Source organism: Nannospalax galili, unplaced genomic scaffold (assembly GCF_000622305.1).
Source record: "Nannospalax galili isolate Female #2095 unplaced genomic scaffold, S.galili_v1.0 scaffold314, whole genome shotgun sequence".
Classification (NCBI taxonomy): domain Eukaryota; kingdom Metazoa; phylum Chordata; class Mammalia; order Rodentia; family Spalacidae; genus Nannospalax; species Nannospalax galili.
The window spans coordinates 565,429-568,118 of NW_008334709.1; the positions used below are offsets into that span (position 1 = coordinate 565,429).

At 42.1% G+C, this 2,690-nt stretch overlaps 1 non-coding gene across 1 annotated transcript; it reads left to right on the plus strand.

The window, feature by feature from the left end:
* Positions 1-890: 890 nt before the first annotated feature.
* LOC115069669 lies at positions 891-996 on the plus strand. The gene has a single exon (XR_003848914.1). It is a non-coding gene; the product is annotated as a U6 spliceosomal RNA (small nuclear RNA).
* The last annotated feature ends 1,694 nt before the right edge of the window (positions 997-2,690 follow it).

Sequence of the window (2,690 nt, forward strand, 5' to 3'; positions counted from 1 at the left end):
TAAGTGTTATGCTTCCATGTATGTAAGTATACTTTTGTCATGTCCTGCAATGCTTAAGTGGGGAGAAGAAGGTGTCGGATCACCTGGAGCTGGTGTCACAGACAGTTGTCAGCCACCATGGTGGTGTTGGGATTCAAACCCGGATCTTCTACAAGAACAGCCAGCATGCTAAATCATTGTCATCCCTCTATCCCCTTAATATATCTTTGGCAAAGCCCTAAAACAAGATGTATTTGCATCAAGTCTGTGTGATCATAGAATAAGAATGCCTTTACACCTATATCATAACCAACAGTATGATGACAAATATTTATACATTTCTGAGATGAGTCTCCCTTTCTCCTCTGAGCCCTCACTGGGATAGTTCTCTAGTCCAATTGTGAAAGTCTTTATTTTTTTCTAGTTTGTTATTTTTCCAATTTTTCCATTACTTTCCCATTATATGGTTCAAATCTGCTTCCACCACTTTTGATTTTTGGACTATCAATTGCCTCAATTCCAAGAATTAATTGTCTAACTTAGATTTTCTTATACTGCTAAAATAAATTATCACAGTCAGCAAGTTAGAATGAACAGGAATTTATCTGGCTAATGGTTTCAAAGATTCAGCAGTCTGAGACCAAAAGGTCAGCATCTGGCAGGGTGTTCTTATGGCATTGTAATGTGCTGCAAGACAACACAAGGGCAAGAGAGAATGTGTAAGAGAAGAAATATGAGTTGATATTGCTTTTCTTTAATACATTGTATTAGTATGTTCTAAAGAAAGTTTTATATAAAAATCTAAATATGAATAAGAATAGTTCTGTTCCTAATCTTCTAACTCCAATCACAAATGCATACTCAATAATAACATTATTCATTCAACATTGCACAAAAAATAGTTGGGAATCGTGCTTGCTTTGTAGCACATATACTCAAATTGGAAGTGTGCAGAGAAGAATAGGATGGCCTCTGTGCATGGATGTCAAGCAAATTCTTGAAGGGCTCCATACTGGAAGTATATGGAGCCTTTTATGGTCTGAGCCTTTGGGAGATGCAGTTTATCTGCTGCTGTACTTGTAAAGAAGTAAGTTAGTCTATGCAGCTTCCATTCTGTTTAATAGAAGTTATGTGGTGGGGCTGGAGGAAAAACACTGCATGTTCTTACAGAAGACCAGGGATCGAATCCCAGCACCCACATGGCAGCTAGCAACTGTCCATAACTCTGGTTCCAGGGGATCTGAGGGCCTCTTTTGTCCTTTGCAGGCATTGCATGACACAGTTGCACTTACATACATGTAGTGTAGGCAATACACACATGCACATAAAAGAAAACTAATAAATACAAAATATGTTATGTGGGAATCAGGGGCTACCTCTAGCAGATATCCTTGGCTTACCACTGACAGTAGGAGAAAAGCCAAAAGATGTGGTCAGGAATCCAACCCCAAATATCTGACATACTTCAGCTCTGCCTTGATTCTGCATCAGGAAGATTAGGAGTCTAATGGTGCTGCATGAGCCTTACTGGGAACCTGTTATTTCCCTGCTCAGAGTGTCACATCTACAGTCTAATGTGCATGTTGCCCTCTGTTCTGTGAGTGCAAAAGTCAATGTGGGCCACAGGCCTCTCTCCCACCACAGGCCTCTCTCGGGGTAAGTCCATCATGCCCTCAACGCTTCAACTCCCCCAGCCCCATTCACCCTCCCATCTTCCCCACCCTTCTCTCCTCCGAGTTTGGACCCTGCCCATTCCTGGTCTTGGGGCCCAAGACATCTGGTGAATCAATACTGCTCTTGACCCTTTTCATCCAGACCAACTTAGTTCTTTCTGTGGGCCCCAGGAGCTCTGCTTCTGGACCTGGCCCCGCTCTCAACTCCCCCTGCTTCCCTGGGCCTGCACCACCTGTCATCCTTTTTCTGGGACTTGGGAGCTGACCTTTACTCTTCCTGATCCTTTGCACCCAGACCAACCCAGCTCCTCAGTGCAGTCCCCAGGAGTCCTTGGGGCCTCTTCCTGCCCCATCTGCTTTTGCATCTCTGGGTGGCATGGCCACCAGCTGCCTTAGACCAGCATCTTTCCTGGGCCAGGCTCCCAGGCCAGTCTAACCCCCAAATTCCTGAGACCAAAATTTTTAGTGGAGGGATCCAGAATTTAGGAGAAAGCCTGAGAGCATCTGATCCTCATCTGATGTGGACCTTTGTGGGCACTCCTGAAGACAAAATCAATCTGTCCACTCCACTATAAAAATCAGGAGAGAGAACAGGAAGCTTATAAGAACCATGTTTTCATGCCCAAAAAGTAAACCACAAAGACACATAAAGTTGACAAAAAGAAGTAGACCTAAACTTGAAAGCCCGAGTCTCACACAAGAACCAGAAACTACAAAAGAAATTCACATGCCAAAATCACCGAGAAAAATAATAACATGAAAAACCAAATAACATATCTCCACCAAATACTAATAGTTCTCTAGAGGAGTAAAATGAGAACCCCCTAAAGATAATGCAGGACATGCAACTCAAAACAACAATTATAAACATGATAAAAGAATTCAGTGATTTTAAAGAACACACAAACAAAAAAATCAAAGAACTGAAGGAAGTTAGGGATAAACTTCTGGATGAATTCAGAAAAGAGTTAGAAATATTGAAGAATACTCGGGCTGAAATGAAGAAGGAAGTAAAACACTCAGTGAGGTAATTAGAAA